Source organism: Danaus plexippus, chromosome 23 (assembly GCF_018135715.1).
Source record: "Danaus plexippus chromosome 23, MEX_DaPlex, whole genome shotgun sequence".
Lineage (NCBI taxonomy): Eukaryota > Metazoa > Arthropoda > Insecta > Lepidoptera > Nymphalidae > Danaus > Danaus plexippus.
Window position 1 is genome coordinate 2,184,858 of NC_083551.1, and position 18,460 is coordinate 2,203,317.

Genomic DNA, 18,460 nt, shown 5'->3' on the forward strand with positions numbered 1-18,460 from the left:
ATAGATTTTAATTTTTCATTTCCTCATTATTCCTGGTCAAGTTTGTGGACGAATCGCGAGGTCGGTGCTTTGAACATTTTGGAAGTCATTTAAAAAAAATTAAATGTCAAAATGTTGACATATATTTGAAAGTAATCTGATATAAAGAGAAAATTATTTTCGTTGGGATTTTTAAGTTGGTAACATGGAAAAAAGTCGTGGTTAATTTAGTATGTATTTTTGTATTTTTTTCTTTAATCACATTTCCTCATGCAGTCCTGAGTTCAATACATCCGTGTGTCAAAATCCAAGAATCTGAATTATATTCCGTCTTAAGGTATCAGAACTATCCCAACGATGTCTGACGAATATTGTGAAATAGGGAGACATTGTAAATAATAACACAAAGCTCGAACAGCAAATCCTCGCTCTAAATATTTGATGCGTTCAACGACTTTATAAATTTAAATAAATATAATTCGAAGGTTTATTTCACAACGAACAATTTATTGATTCATTCAGATTTATATCAGGCTGACCCCTTTGATGCCGCGCACGTCGTCTTGTTATCAAAATATGTTTTGTATTGTCTACGAGTATTATGGCTTTCAATCGAAAACCACATCGAAAATTGACGTATATAAGAAGATATAAAATTCACAGATAAAAAATATTCGCTATAGTATTGGCTGTCGGTGATATAATTTGCTGAATGAAAATATTCGATAGAAACGTTTTTAGAACAGAACCTTTTTAGACGGACCTCATTATCCTTTCTGCACGTGATGCTATTTTAATTTAAAAAATATTTATGTCAAAGTCCGGGCGTTCCATTGAAGGTTCGATGATATCGCAAAGGACGTTTTTAAACGAAAAAAAAATAATATTAAAAATAAAACCGTCCGATGACGTATTTTAGGAGATTAATAAAACTATGTCTAACATATAAGTGACGTTTAAATTATTCCTCAATCGCCACGATAAGCGGTAGATGAGACGAAGCTGACAAATATACGATATTTTAGATCAACATGTACAATAAAAACAAAAAATTCAATAACTTAACATGACTACCTCCAGTTCGTTAAACAAAAGTGCTTCAATCGTAACAGTTTTAATAGCTATTATAACACATACGAAATATATAATATGTAAACTGTATATACATATATAAACGCTTTCATTAATGCTTTATAATTTAAAATTAAGTTAAGAAAATTACATCATTTAATCAATATCTAATACATAATACAATTGATTGAATAAACGACAAGCGACAACAACCTCTGAATGTATTCAGTAACCTAGCAGTTTGGACTCCTGTTAGACGAAACTTAACGCCTATATTATTGTAATGCCTATTCTACACTGTAACTGAAGTTAAACAATAATTATTAACATCATATTTAATACATAAAACTTGCATTAAAATAGCCTCATGGTGATAATTTTCCGTTTTATATAAATATATATCAATTTAATTTTTATGTCAATTCAAAGTTATATATACCAATAAGATTTTTTTCCTATATGTTTAAATTCTATTAAAATTTTCATATAAGTATATCGTAACCCCGAACATGTAACAGATATCATACGATGCGAGCGATTTTCGCAATAATTGCCATACCGTCCCAATTAAACAGCTGATTGATAAACACTAATAACATACTAATTAACTAATATACATAATTCACTATGTACATACTGTGACATGCAACCAAACAGAACGTTCAATTTTATTTTATATAAGTTAAACTATATAAAATAACCGCAGTGAGAATCAAAACAATCAAAAATCAATTAATTATTAATTATATTAAAATAGGAGAATATTTTTTTTTAATGGAAGGTCCATTATGATGAAGATGCTGACTGACTATCATTTATATTTTTCGATTGTATTTCAATATCAAGGACACGCTATAACGATATGCCTTTTTTTTTAAGACCCACGTGATTCGTATCAGACGCGATCTCATTTGTTTACCTTAATATCGGATATCATTTAAATTGAACGCTCCCGAATCCCGAATTATAAGCCCGTCGCCGTGACCGGACACGTGATCAGATTTTATTAACTAATTCCGTATTAATATATGATTTTTTTGGTCATATTTGTTCATATACAGGATGATACAATATGCTTGAACTCATTCGAGATGTATATATATTACAAATAATATCTATAAAGGTGGAATGTAATTAGTTTATTTCGTTATCTCAGACAAGACTTAACTATATGTAATGTTCTGAATTCAAAGGAGAAACTGTTTACATCAATAATGCATAAACTTATTAGTCAGAACCAACTTTTTTTAAAGTTTCATAGATATCCGTATAATATAGTCATTTTCTCCAAATATATTCTTTTTACTTGTAACTAATTTGTGTGAAAAAAATAATATTCTTATCTGAATTTATAAAAAAGTGTCATGAAACTAATATTTTTCGGATGGATTACTACGCGTATTTTATTACTTTAAAAACTATATACCTACTCCAGACGTTTCGGTTGCATTGCAGCGATCGTGATCACGGGCAGACTATATAATAAAATAGGCGTATTAATCCCAATAATTTTAGTTTAATTTAAATGAATACTCGCTAAAGTCTTAGATCTCATTCAAAGAAGTGAAATCTAATGAGAATCAAGATTCCATTTTCAAATTTTCTTACATGAATCTTTTTTTTAGGACAAAAGTCAACCAAAAAGGATATACATTGTGTTCAAAACAAATAGATCATATATATGCGGCCCGTTTTAAAATAATAATAGCTATATTAAAAAAATCTACAATCACAAATAAAAAGCCTATCTTTATTATAGGAGCTCATTCTAAGGAGAAGAATTTTGGACAGAAAGATTTTCATGCAGAGGAAATGAGAATATCAAGAGTAAAGAAAGATTGGATGTATGTATAGACGAATGAACGAATGATTTAATAAAACATAAATATACGTCAATATCAATAATTGAATTTAAAAAAAATCGTTTTTTTATATACATATGTATAAATCAAAGGTTAAATAGAATTAATATTGATCGATAAAAAAATTTAAATCATCAAATACAATTAAATTATGATAAAGAAAAATAATAAATTTACGAGAAAGAAAGACATTGAAGACATGAAATTATATCATAAAAAAAAAACGGAATTGAACCAAAACTAATCAATACATATATATATAATAACTAAACAAATTTTCATCGTTTACTCGTTCGGAAACGGTCGTTACAATCCCGTCATTGTATTCGCGGCTTAAATTGGCATCAGAACGATTCATGGAAATAAATAAATAATGCATCGTATTATAAATTCTAATCGGTGAAAAGCAGACGATGGGTAACAGTCCACAAGTATTGTGTACATCCCGATCACGTGGTCATCAATGTGCCACCGAATTTTCCATAGCCCTTTATACCATGAATCCATTTAAATATCTAGGCTTGCGACACTAGGACTGGGACCAGCTCCGTGTATCAGATATTGTATCGGATAATCATTGTGAAATTTTGTTATGTTTTGTATATACTTATAGTGAATAGCTTTGATTTGTATTTGTTTATATATATATATATATATATATATATATATATATATATATATATATATATATATATATATATATATATAAACAATAGCATATAGTTTGTTAAGGTATCGTAATTTTATAATGTTTACTATAAATATTAATAGAGAATTATTGAGAAAATTTATTATTATTATTTTTTTTTAATTTTTCCATTTCATGCGACAATTGTTTATTAATTGAGGTTTATGAAAATTTCGTTATAAGAAACGTTCATCGTATAAAATAAGTCACGATTGTTCCTTATAAAGTTTTTAATTAATTAATATTTATTTATTAAACAACGATAAAAAAATAAATGACAGTGAAAACAATGTTTTTATGTATTGAGATCTAAGACTTTCGCGAGTTTTATTCATTTAAATGAAACTAATGTATTTTCGGATATCCCGCGCGGTATGGCCGAAAATATATTAGTTTCATTTAAATGTTTTTATGTGTTTTAGTTATTAGTCAATAGGTAAGACATTTACATTTAAAGATTACTTAATAGTTATACTTTAAGTTTAGCACAAATTTATAAAACATCAGAAAAATTATATACATAGTAATTTGATTGATTTTTTTTTTTTTGGTTTTTTTGATGTATTTAAATAAAACTAAGTAAAAAAAAACACTATTCATGATTCATCTCGTCTGCTATGATCGTGTTTCCTCCAAAGTGTTTCTTTCAAATAAAATGGCCAAATAAATCCGAAAAACGTAGCTTTATCTATGTTTTGAATGTCAATAAACTATTTTTTGTTTGCGATAATATAATATTTATTAATTAATAAAGTAAGCGATAAATTTAACTATGTTTTATAAGGACGGTTCGAAATATGAGTTGGCAATGATTCCTTTTAGTATAGAAATAATATTTTCTAAAGTGCTATAAACATCGCGAAGCTATAATTTTATATATAATTGTAAATAGCGAGATCAGTGATCACGGTTGCTGCAAAGTAACCGAAACGTCGCTTCGGGAGTATGTAGTTTTTTTAAACATAACAAAATACGCGTAGTACATCCGAAAATATTAGTCTCATTTAAATAAATGTAAATATAATAAATTGTTGCTGTTACCGCCAGCCTTGTAAAACCTTTTGATTCATTATATAACGTGGTCCATGTGGCCCATATCGTAACAAATTAGCAGCCAATTCCCCTAATTGATATACGGACCAGGAAATACACACCTCCTGACCGTCTCCAGGATCCCAATACTCGAAAACCGATCCTATCATAACAATATAAGGCTTAAAATACAAATAACGAAACGACAACACATACAACCTTACAGTTTCGTTAAGCTAAATTGCTCCAAGCTCAATGATCCCACTTCCGCAAATCATGGAATTAGAATTTTATAACATGGGTCATAAAGTTTAAATTTGTTTGTAATAAAAACCTGTATATATATCGTTCTGTACGTACGTCTGTGTCGCAAAGTTCGACGGCCGTCCTAGCCCCCTTATGGCACCTGCCAACCGGCAAACTGCTTTTGGTAATTAAACATTAAAAATGAAAAAAAAAACTATAATTATCAACAGCATTAAGGAAACAATCAAAAAATGTTTATAAGTATGAAGCATTTCCATTATTTACTTTAAAAATTAAAGGTCTTATTATAATAGGAAACTCACTTGTAGCAGACAATATGAAGCAAATTTTAAATGTAATACAGATGACGACAATCGTCTATGAATATTTTTATTATCTGTAGCTAATATGTTAAATTAGGTTTTGTTATTATTATAAATTAGACGACATGTTTATATTTAGTTATATTAATCATAGATATTAATAAAATATAAAAATATATCGAATAAAACGTTTCTAAGACAATGTACACATTCATGAGAATGTCCACGTTATAAATGATGTTTATTATAATTTAAGGAATATATTAAAAATTATAATGTCCCCAATTAATATTATTATTTTTATAAAATGTTTATATTAAAGAGAATAAAAAAATATCATATATTCCAACGTCACTTATCTATTCAAGACTCGTAACAACCGAAAACTAAAATGTCATTGAACCCAACACCCCTATTCTGAAATTCATTCTGATTCTCATATCGTACGCTTCTTTATCGACTCTTTAGCATAATGATGTTCATATAATTGAACATTTTTGCTATTTATGAATTAATGTATTTTATTACGTTACTAAAAAAAATTTGAAAATTAAGACAAAAATATTATTAAAAAAAAATTTAAAAAATCACTTCATGCAAAGAATCTTTTAAAAAATATTCAATAATTAGCAATATAACTTTTTTCTAATTTCTGTTTTCATTGCCTTAATATTAAAGAAAAAAAAATACTCTTTTTCGCATTTGTCAATTCAGAATAAGTATGTACGACTTATAATGCGAATCCCGAGCAGCTAATAAAATGTATAAGATACTGCTCTTCACTTAACTCGAGCAATTTAATTGCTTTATTATGACAATACACTGTTTTAGAGTTCAAATTCACAAGTACGGACTACTCGCGGATAGATGGCGCTGTTACAAATATTTTCAAATACTACATTGATAAGATAGAACATACTTGACAGGATGCAGAAGAGTTTCTTTTAAATTAATATACGGAAGAAACAAAAATCTACACACATACATATATGTATATAAATATGAAAGTGTTTATTAAAATATAATATAATACACGATACACGCTACCTCGTCCAGACTGCTTGATATATTAACAAAATTTTTCTACCTTAAACTAAACTCGTAACTGAACACGTAGTGCGTATAATAATCATTGTTTCTTACAACTATACAAACTAGAGAGATCGAAAATATTTTTAAATAAATTCAATACATCGAAAATTTTATTAAAATCCGTACAGCAGTTTTACTGTGAGGCGTAAAAGACCTCTATCGTCATATTTCTATATGTATACCTATATATAGTGTACATATCTGTGTAAATTAATATTAAATAAGACTCGAAAGACTTTGAATTTTTCTAAATAAAATACTTGATGCTCTTAAAAATTTTGGGTCGGTAGTTGTCTAAGTAATACATTTTGAAACTGTCAAAACATTCAACGAAAAGTTCATGTAAAAGTCCACTGACAATCTAAATATCATAAAATAATTCAAAAATATAGAAAAAACTAACATTCTCTTCCATTTATTATAAATAATATAGTAATTATCACTTTAATATACGGGTTAGATTGTATTATATAACCAAATATATTTAATTCCTATTGTTACAGCACTAGTCAAGTTTAAAAAAAAAAAATCTTATTTAGATCGTTTTATTAAAACTTATACGTAAAGATAAACTCGATATATAATGATTATTTATAAATATATATATATAATGTAAAAAATAAAGTAAAAGGTTATGGAAGAATATCCAAGAGAAAAGAGGTTTTAATTAAATTAAGCAGAATAATAGGCAGAATCTGTGACGACTAATTTATATGTGAACAGAGAGAAAATAAACTTATGACAATGATTTGCTACAGATAATTTAAATCAAATTATATAAACTAAAACATTTACACCTACATATATATTTTTTGGCAATTTTTCCTCTTTAAATGACAAAAAACATGTATTGTATATATGTAATATAAAAAAACTATATTGCTTACGTGATGATGGTCGCATTCGATTCGAGGAACCGCCTACGTGCGGAGTCCAAAAATTAATATCATCTTTATCGAGTGGTTTAAAATTTGGCAGAATATATCATACAAAAAACTGCTTACTATATGAAAAAAAAAAACTTATTTTTTTTAAATAAAGAATTTAAAAACAATTTTATGTATATAAAGTACTAGGAACACATAAAATATTAGTAATTCTTTTAAAATAAAATTTATTGCGATTGATATTATATTTGAGATAAGATTGTTCGTGATAACAGGGAAGTGTATGTATATCAAATTGTCATTTAAATTAAATACAATCTGTAGTCGAGATGATTAATTAAAGCGACATCATACTTAGTACATACTAAGTTTACTAGGCCATAAGTTGAACGAACCTGAAGCTTGTCTCAGCTCACACACACAAACACAAAAGATAACACTCACACAAACACACACACACACACACACACACTAATGGAAACTAAGCGTGAGAAATGTTGATAACTCACTTGCATTAGTGAGCTCAATCGTCACTTCCGAGTATATATATTATAAAATTGTAATAAAATAACTTTTATATCTAATTATACATGCATTTATACTTCGAGAAAGATTAACTTTATACAATGTATTTAATAAGTTAATAAAGATTAGAAAGAGATGTTATAACAATTAAAATGTATGCATGTGTGCGTTAGTGTATACTAACTCGTGTGACTGGACAGACTTCTTTGGTTTATGCGAGCCTGGTACTTCAAATCTGGTTTGCGCATACATTTTACTACGAGTTTTTTTTTTTAAATTTCAAAATAAACAAACAACCGGCCCCGACAGCCATTTCTTAATCTGCATTTCCGTGTGGAGAAAAATAAAAAACGGTCGTTCGCGCCTAAAGTTACGGACTTTGAATACAAATGCGTGTTTGAGGCTGAATATATTAAATATACATTTGTTATCTAAACTCGTATTAAGAGCGTAGACAAGTTAGTAAATTCCTAGTTAATAAATTATCTTTTAAGTGAAAACTTTTTGATTAGCCCATAACTAATTTAATTATTTCAAACTGAAAATTCCAGATTTATTCTAACTTTCAAACATGTCAAATTAGAAACTGTGTCTCCGACAGGTGTGAATTATAAAGTCGTCAACCCCAGTAAATTAAAAATGCATTAAACATCATAAATCTATTAAAATTTTAATTTCTAATCGGATAACACGTGTTAAGAAAATATACACTTCAGATAATAAAGGCTACTTTTACGAGATGAAAGTTTAATCTTAAAATTTTCCCTGGCAGAAATTTTCCCATCAGAAAGTGACTGGCCATTGGTTATAAAGTTTTTTATCTAATAAACCAAAAAAGCAAAAGTCGCAAGTGAATCAGTCAACCTATTTTTGAGAAATGTAATGTATTTATTGAAACCTTATACTTCAATAGTTTCGATTGCAGAAAATCCAATCAAATGGCAGTAGAATTTGTTATTTTCAGAAACGAATTGCATGACTTACTTTTCTATTCTTACGAACTTTCTGTTAATCTCCCAAAAAATAACATGTATGGGTGTATGGTTAAAGTAATATATTTCAGCATATAAAAACAATGTTAAGATTTTTAAATTACCGCTAACACTTAACTCAATGTAAACTCAAATACAATAAAAAAAAAAAAAGATCTCGTTAATTTCATCGTCTCGGTAATCGTATAAATTTGATAGCACACACACCAAATGTTACTGAATTGACAGATTTAAACAAAACTCAATTAAAACCTTTTTTAGATTAAACGAAATAAAAAAAAAACTTGTCGAATTCAAATGTTGTCAAATTCAAAATGTTGACAAATGTTGAAACAATGTGGATACGGCGGCTTTACTTTCATATCCTGCTACCAAGTAGGAATGCTATAATATTTTACGGTAGGTATCAGCCCTACTAGGATAGCATAGCTGGGAACGAGTTAGTCGCAGCTCGTCTGCCCGCACTGGGCTAAAAGTTGAACGACCAGCCAATGGTGACATGCTTCTTATCTTATTATTTATCGGTTCCGTACCACGTTTATATTTTATTGCTGCTGAGTAAAATTATTGACATTGTATGTGTCGTAGTATAATGCGAATGAAGGGATAAACATAATTTTCCTAATAGATTTATATATGATCATGTTAGAGACGGGAACATATATTAAAGTCTAATAATAAACTTTTCATTTATTTGCTTAAAGTAAAATCATGGCCATTATAACATTTTTAATTTAGTTTTAATATTAAAATATTTTATACACATATTGGATAAAATAAAATAAAAAATAAATGTAACATAGTTCTTTGACGATTCAACAAATATGTATGAAGGTTGCCCAAAGAAGGTTTTATGTTTCTGGGCGTTGAACAACATATAAAAGTTTTAATGCGTGAATTATGGGCCATTAAATTAAAAAGCCGTAAATAGTACAAATAAAATAAAAGTATCTTATGTGTGAATTTGCCATAAAAAGGTTGCTGAGGAAATCAAAACTAAGGCGTGATTAAACAAGTATTGAGAGGCAAGTCGTTTCGGAATCAAAACAAATAATTATTAATTGGAAATTTTTTGCCAAATCTTTTTTCCTGTCTTTTATTTTCACAGCGAAATATGATTTTAAATTACCCGATCCATATTTTTTAAAGTAAGAGCTTCATATATGAAGCACATATACACATTAATACCGTAATGGAAAATAAATCTCTTTCACGAAGTCGGAAAACAGCAACCGCAATATAACTAACTAGATTTGGTTTCCGGATCAATATAACAAACAAGTAAAGTTAGTTACTCTTTGCATACTGATAATTATTATTTTTATTAAATACAAAAAATAAACCGAATCTGAACTACCAGCTGAGAGGAGTACCAGGGACGCATACCTCCCTGAGGGTTAATGTAGTTTGCGGACCGAGAGTTTGTTAATAGGCAAAGGAATGAAATATTCAGCCGAACGTTCAACAATTTTCCATTGACGGCTCCATGGCGTGTGAATGTTTTTCAAGAATACTTAAAAACGTTTACGAATGGGAGACGCGATGTTATTTTGTAATCGTACGTGTATTAGCGTGAGTGCTTTCATTTTTTTCTATTTAAGTATCGGCTGAACAAACATAAACTGTTTGTGATAAAATTTACGCCTTTCATTAATGTGTACAAACTATCTTATTCGGTTGAGATTATACTATATATTGTATACATATTATGATGTATAAAATCATCCTTATTATATGAACCTATTAAAATTTTAGTATTCATAAGAACTAAAACTAAAGGGAAATAAAAGATACCTATTTAGTTTTTAATGTTGAAGTATTATATATTGGTTTGTGTTTAATTTTATTGAGGCGACGGAGCCTTACGGTTGATCTGACTAAGTATGTACCCCACGCTACGTGTAGTTTTTGCTGCAAATTTCTGCTCTCACGAGGAATCTTGAAATATAGACAAGATAAAAATTTTATTGATCAAGGTTACAGGGATAATAAGTAACAGTTCTACCAATCTTGAGACGACAGCATTCAATGGATTCACCGTGCGGGTGCCGGGTCCATCGGGTTTCAAGGAGAGGAGCTTCAACAGTGCCTGGGACTTGCGACCCAGGTGTAGGTTTAAAGGGCTCCTGTCTAACGCGCGTTAAACGCTCACCTCCACCGTCCAAGCTCCTCTCTCTACCTAACCAAATTTGAAAAGAACCTACTAGGGCTGCCTTCGAAGTACGTTCCAAGAATGAATTGAAGTGACGTTCTGAACAGGCCCAGTTTAAGTAGGTTGTAGAGAGCTTTAGCTGTTATACCTCTCGCTCCCAATCCCAATAAGTAATTAATTACTGATTACTGAAGATAAGTTATAATAATACAAATTCAAATTGTTAATAATATTTTATAATTGAAATTGTTTTCCAAGTGAACTAATTGCAATTTTATTTTAATAACCAAATAGCGTTATGGCTGTATAGATTAGATTATTTACGCAAATATAAAAAAAATCTAGGTATTAATTAAAATTTACCAACCAACCAACCAGACATCGATGAAATTGTTTATCGTAAAGGCCGAGACGGCGATATTTATCGATATAGTCAGCGTAAACCGTCAATGGTACCAGGCGAGCATAAACTAGACAAAAGTAAACTATTTCGGTTGTCGAACACTCAATAAAAACTTCTAAACTTGAACACTGAGAGGGAAAGGGATGCAGCTATCTGTTTTTATTTACCGTCTCTCTCACTTTACGTCAGTTGACAAGCACTGGGTGAACGAACTTGGAGAGTTTACTGGGCTAAAAGTTGAATGTACCTCCGTTCGCGGACATTACGAACAAGATAGCAACTTTACCATACTCCATAACAACCATCAATGTATCATAATCACCGTCATAAAGAGATGCGATTATAAGCAACATGTGATGCCAATAAGGTTCATATTCACCTGTCAGGCTTATGATTATCTGTCGTTTTGGTATAAACTGTCAAGTTTCTCACGAGTACGCCTACATGCACACAGCGTAGCGAGACTCGTGTGCAGATACACGTTTGTAAGTGTGTGTGTGGAGGTTGCTGTAGTCTTGAAAATAATTTCGCGGTCACACAACGCAGAGTTCACCTAACCTTAACCACCTGCCTCTGTTGCTTGCCTGGTTATTTATAACTATGCGCGGACTATGTAACATATATATATAATATAATATAAATATATTGTTTACCGGCAATGCGATAATGGCTATCTAACATTCCTAATTGACGTTTAGAGGGCGTTTAGACGTCCACTTTATATAAGTAAATGAATCCAATAGGATCTAAGAACACGGATATTTGCTTCGCTACTAGTCGTTTAGAACTGGATACATAACTTTATTTAATTGCTCGGCTGTATAATGAATATTTTATGTTACACTTGATTGTAATGAGGTTATTAAAAAGAGTTTCTTGTTCCATTTTAATACTTCGTTTAACCAAGGAGGTCCTCTATATGTTCCTTGCTGTAATTACGAGTTTATAATCCTATGTTAGTTATGAAAATATTTAAAAATACTCCGATGTAGAACATGTACTTGTACCAAACTTATTGCGCCATGTTTTTGGTACAAGACACAATAATCAATATGCAAATCATTGAACCCAATCGCAACATTTGTCATGTTTGCTGAAAATAAGAAGCCATTTTATAATCAATCGGTACCATCAAAATTTATGACGGCATTTAAAAAAATAAAACTTTATTCCTATCAAATTGAAACAGGAATTTCAATCAAAATTAACAGTGCTCAAATAAACGGTTTATTGCGATTTCCTGTGTAAAAATATTATGCAAGATTCGGTGGTGAACTGTCGCTGACCGATTCTGACCGATGATATCCGCTGATGACCGATGACACGCCGCACTTCATTTTAAAAGATTTCTAATTTTTATATCCAAATTTTATAACTCACCATAAATATTCATAAAGATTATTGGTTGAGATAAAAATTACTTAAATTTTAATTTGTATTCGATCTATAAAATGAAAATTTCCTGCAAGTTCTGGGAAAATTCATTCAAAAAAAAAATATATTGTTTCAAATATTATCCCAATAACGCTTTAGTGACAACGATATATTTAAACAAAATGATTAGTATATTCTAAATGATTTAAAGGAATCTTTTTCATACCAGAGGTCTCATCTATATGTAGACAAACAAAACAATCAAGATACTCAAACACAAAGCAAACAAAGACAACGCAATAAACTAGTTGGAGATCAAATTCGACAGCAGTCTCACTTTCATAGGTCCACGACCGTCGCTCATCATAAAACGAAAAATTTGAATACACAATAAATCAGAATCTTACATTTGATATTGCGGAAACACGTTGATTACACTCGCAATTAATTGGCTGAGATTTAGCGGTTTTAATCGATAGTGTCATTGAACTCTCTGTTGTCATGAGAAATACGTGCTGTTAAATGACTGAAAGATTTTTTCTAGTTATGAATCGAATATGGCTATGAGTAATGGATTCATTGTGGTGACTGTATTGTTATTTGACATTGGATATTAGTTTAAACGTTTGATAAACGTCAATCAGGGACAATATGAACTAAGATGATTTGATATCGATAAAATCGAGAGTTAAGCAATGAAGAACCTCTCAATATATGTTTCAATTGTGCATAACAATCGTAGTGATTTTAATTTAAAATATTTTTTTTCAAAATAGGACACGTATATTTATTATTTGTTATATAAACTTTTCTAAGTATGCGCTGATGAGTGATCAAAAATCAACATGTAAAGATAGTTAAATACCCTAGTAAATATTATAGTATAAAATAATATGTTTATATTAAAGAAGAAAGACAACATACTCTTCGATTAATTGACATTTTTATGTTTTTGTATTAGAAGTCATTTCTTTTTATATATATATATATATATGTATATATAAGAGGCATTAAATTAAAATGGTTGTGTATTAATTTGTATTCGTATCAGACTTAGAACCTTAAATTTTTAATAGTTAGGCTTAAAGTCAAATTTTAAAATACATTTATATAGGTGATGATAGAACAAAAGATGACTATTTCTTAATCCAATATGGTGAATTTGTTATTTTTTTTAGGGTATTCAAAAAAAAGGTTTATCAAATTTAATAAAATTTAAGGAGAGAATCAACGAAAGATCGATAAGAGAATTAAATTTTTTACTCTATATACACATATTTATATACATATATATATAATCATATTTTTTTATGTGAAAGGTGGCAAACGAACAGACGGCCTACTTCATGGGCAGTAGTGAACGTCGCCCATGGACATCCGCGACATAGATGTTACAGATGCGTTGCCAACGTTGGGAGGGGTGGGAATAAGGAAACGGCAGGAAAGGGTGTGAATAGGGAAAGGGAAACTGGTTCTCTCACTCATCGGACGAAACGCAGCCACTCAAGGCTACTTCACGCCGCTCTTCTGTTGGAGGGTGGTACTTCCCCGGTCGAGTCAGGCAATGTTCGCTCTGTAGTAACACAACTAGGCTCTACAACCTTCTGAAAGCCAAATTATAAAAAATATATATAACAAACACAAAACAAATATATATGGCTATAATGTAATTAACGAAATTACGTAAAGTGGGTTTAACGCTGAGGTAGAGACGGACCGCATGTAACTCAGAGGGTTCTTAAATATATCAGAGCCCACCGTGAGGTATCCTGGACGGCGGTGATATTGTTCAGTGGTCACCCACATTGGTAGCTTCAGGCGGAAGGACTCGCTCAAAAACACCACATCCGTGGGTATCTTAATTCGAGACTTGAAAACTTCGCCCTGCCAACAACTTGGAATTTATTCCTATTATGTATTAATCACCTTCAAAGTCCTGATTTGAATATGAAAGGAGCATCTGAATGGCCCTGAAGCCGGCTGCCTGTGGCGATAAGGCCTGACCTTGACAGCAATCTGAAGGGAAAAGGCGGTTACAACCCTGCTGGTTCCTGATGTTTTGGCAAATACCTGCACCAACAGAGGAACTCATAAAACTTCCTAAAGAAGATCCCTCCAGACTCCAGGAAGAGATCACAGAAGCGCAGCTTTATTTTTTGCGTAATGTCTTTCCAAGTGATTACTGTGATTACTGTTCAGAAGGATAATTGGTGGGGTGAATGACCTAGAAACAGCATTATTCTCCGTTTTGGCATCGTTGCGTTTGTTGATATTGCTATCGAGTTTCGTATTTAAGTTATTAAGAACAAAAAAAATCACTTCCTCAATACCAATAGTGCCATTTCTGATGTCTCATAGGAATTCGAAGAGGCTTTGTTCTTGTTAAAGGTGCTTTAGAAAAATGACAGTGTGAGAAGGAAAACGAATGACAATAGAAAGGAAAGACAACCAGGATCCACAACAATAAATTCCTAGAATAATCTAATACTAGCCCAGGTAAAGTTCTGTGGGTTACTCCACAGAAGTCTGGGGACGTGATCCTTGACTTTCGCTATTGTGTATAAAATTCAACCAATCACGGTTTTACTTACCTTACCTTACCATTGGAATACCATACAAGATATATATACCCATTCCTTATACCAAGACAAAAATCTTCAAAGTATCTCTAATTCCTAAATGAGAGTAAAAAAAATTTTTTAATTGCCACCAATAAGATCTAAATCTAAAATGTATTTGTCAGAAATATCTCGATGTGATAAATAATAACATAATTATCTATCTATTTTATGTAAGAAAATCTCATATTATATTGTCGTCATAAACGCCATCTATAAATAGATTTACACTTGGATATCCTTATAAACATTATTTATTGTGATTGATTGATCGCATTTAGAGTTCTATGAACTTAAATTAGTTTGTTTTCCTGTTTCTTTCTAGATACGACTTTTCAAAGTTTGAAATAGAACTGGAAATATAAGACAACTTTCAATATTAGCTGTTTTCCGAGGCGTCCATGGACCCGGATGTTGTTTTTTAAAAAAAATTACTGTACACTGATTAGCAAATCGTATTTCTATAATGTTTTCTGTTAATCTGAACAAAGTTTTTACGAGAATTATATTTTTTTTATTTTAATTCAAATAAAACATGGAATAAGAACACACCGATAATTTCTGAATATCTAAAACCCGAAGCATTAGCATTTCTGGAATAAAGAGAAAAATCACCGACCCAATGTATAAAAAAAAAAAAGATTAAATTTGTAAGTCTTGCCATGTTAAAAACAAATATGTAATAAATATCATAACAAATATGTAATACATAAATATTAGAACGGCAATTTTATAAAATAAATGTGTAAAGTTTAATAAAATATAACAAGTAATTTAATACAAAATTACTTAGGAACTGCATAGTTGCAATCAGGCAGGCAGACATTTTCTACTTTCTAAGCACTTTCACTACATAGAGAAACAAAACGACCAATGAGTGCTGACTCAATGTTTACTTCGACGCATTTTTCCTCTTAATAGCATACTGTTTTCGATTTCTAGATAATTCTACAATGTACGTTAATTGAAAAATTAAAAATATATGTAATATTTATTATATCTTAATATTGTTGTTAGAATATGCTATGATATAACTATTTTTAAATCCCTTATATCAATAAATTAAACGAACGTGCAAATACAATTATGCAAATGTGACATTTGATTATTTTATTACTAAGGCAATACCACGATTATTATCTTTGCTGTCATTATGACATTTAGAAAATCATGAAACCCCAGTGACAGATACTATAATTATGGCGGTTTAATCTACACAATATTAAAGTGAAAAAATCCACTTGTCGAACATGCACCGTTGACACAGATTTAGTTTTATTAAAAAGAAATCATCATCAAAACAACTATTATGCTCTGACCTAGAAAAATGTTCTCATTGTATTCTAACCCAAAATGTAAAGTGTTACAGTTTAAAGTCCCTTAAAATCACAAAAATGTCTAAGAGAATGCACCAATAGATACTTTCACTGCTTTCACCGACCTGGTTCTCTTACCATGATGAGTAGTTGGCCTTCAGGATGATACCACTTTTGGTTTTATGTCACTTTCATTAATCTTCGACGATGAAAGTTATGACGCACGGGAAGCCAGGAATCGGGTCATGGTTCACGGGCACGAGTGAACCTCATGGGAAACGCCGAGTCAGGTGTTATATTGTGAGTAGTAAATGTTCAACAGGGTTAAACGAGAGAGATCGAGTCGGCAGAGGATATTATTATAATAAATTACAATTTACGTAAACGTTATTAATAAAAATATGTATAAAATATAATGACATTTTATAAAAAATCCCAAAAAAATATGAGAACCTAAAATAGTAATTACAATTTACAAGTAAATCATGAAATCCGAGTTACAAAGTCCATTTAAATATTAAAATCTTAGAAGTAAAATTCTCTTCTACCATACTGTTTAATTGCTTTAAAGATATAAATTATAATGTATAGGTAGCTATCATAGCCACAAATACATGAACAATGGAAGGTTATTTTTGGCTAAACTTATATTATTGGCTTGTATTATTCCCGCCACAACTAAACAATCAGTGGATGTGTTGAGAACTAACGCATCTGTTTTCTATGACAATCACCTACACCATGGTAAAAGTTGATGTCATTGACCGTCGCGTTAGTGCGATTTTGACCTCACGCTCTATATTGCAAGTGAAAGTATTATGAGAGAAAGTACGCAGGCGCACCCTTTGACGTATGAGGTTTTGTAGAAAATGATTTAACATAAGATCTACATCGCTGAATCGATCCTTATGTATGTTTGGACTTTTAGTGTTGACAGCTAACTTCCGACTGTCATTGTATACTTCTATTATAACATTCGATATGTCCTAATGGATGTCCATATATATATAATAGTTTTATTTAATATATATAAATATTAAATAAAACTAAGATTTTCGGATAAACGACGTTTTTTGTATTATTATAAACTACATACTAGCGACATTTCGATTCCTTTGCAGCAACCGCCATCACGGACAAACAAGATGAAAAATTTTCGTTATAGTATATATTAATTGTATAACGTATTACAAGAATCCATCTTGAAGATTGACAGTTGAATTTACTCGAGTTTCAAATGATTTTATATGCCAATGTCACTAAAACGAATATGTATTTTGATATATCATAGCAAATTTCATCTAAATAAGTGTAGAGGTTCTGTTTTGAATAGATAAAATATACAGACGGACCGAAGACAGACAAACAGAACTACTTTCAAAATTATAATATAATAATTTTTATTATGTAATTAGCAAGTCTTAAACTATGAATATATATTAATTATCATTATAATTTGAAAAGAGTTCGAGTTAAGATCTTTATAAGTATTGAGACATCAAACATTGGTTTTCGTTCCTATTCCTTGAAAAAATAAACTGTTACACTATTTCCATTTTATACTTTGTTAATTGGTGATTTATTATTAATACATATTAAGAAGATAAAAGAAAAAACTTAAAATAAGTTAAAAATTTAAGGAGTTTTCTAATAGATAGTATTTAGTCATAAGAACTAAGTTCAGTACATCAGTTGTTTTATTATTTTCTAATAATAAGACCAACTTTCCAAATTAATTTACCAAAGTTTAGTATTTTCAAATATTAACTTTATTTACGACCTTATTCATATTATGTTAATTTTTTTTAATAATCTATGCAATTTGATTTTTTATAATCTACGCATTATGACAGGTGTCAAGAAAGTTCATACAAATATAATTGATTTATGGATGCCTGTG